At 42.9% G+C, this 566-nt stretch overlaps 1 protein-coding gene across 1 annotated transcript in view; it reads left to right on the top strand.

Annotated features, from left to right (window-relative positions):
• The window catches only part of LOC119590634, a gene marked incomplete at its 5' end in the record, with an annotated part of 133,180 nt that overhangs the window by 3,271 nt on the left and 129,343 nt on the right, over nt 1–566 (top strand).

Below are 566 nucleotides of genomic sequence, written 5' to 3'. Positions count from 1 at the left end.
TCTGGTGGTACCGTCTCTTAAGCACCTGATCCTGTACTGTCACGATGAGATTCTCTGTTTCGACCTCGGATTCTGCAGTGAATCGCAGGGTCACTGTCGACGTCAGCTTCTTCCCCGTCCCTGAAATACTATTCGTAGTGTGGTTTAATTCAGGTGCTTATGAACTTCTCAATAGCTGCGAGTTTGGACCCTCGTCTTAATGGATTCCCGAGTGGTTGGTGTTGCTTGGTGGTTACCGAGTGACTGGTGTTGTCTAGTCGGTTAGGCTCTGGCACGAGATAGTTTCCTTATCATTTCTTTTCATTCTCCTTTGCTATATATTGGCTGCTTCGGTTGAATATGTTCTCGCCTTTGGACTACGCTGTCAGTACTTTTGACTGATACATTTACAGAGGCAAATGTAGAAATACAGAAACTACGTATAAAGAATGTCCGGGGAAGAAAGCCATGTAAAGTTGTTGTTTTTTTGCCTTATTTGTTAATCTAATTGCTCCTTTCTTTATATGCACTGTAGGGCTAATGAGAATTAGCCCCTTTCTTCTGATTCTGTGATCGGAGTATAATTC

The sequence above is a fragment of the Penaeus monodon genome, chromosome 27, assembly GCF_015228065.2.
Source record: "Penaeus monodon isolate SGIC_2016 chromosome 27, NSTDA_Pmon_1, whole genome shotgun sequence".
Taxonomy (NCBI): Eukaryota; Metazoa; Arthropoda; class Malacostraca; order Decapoda; family Penaeidae; genus Penaeus; species Penaeus monodon.
Note: the sequence above shows the minus strand (reverse complement) of the source record. Positions and strands in the feature narration are given on the sequence as shown.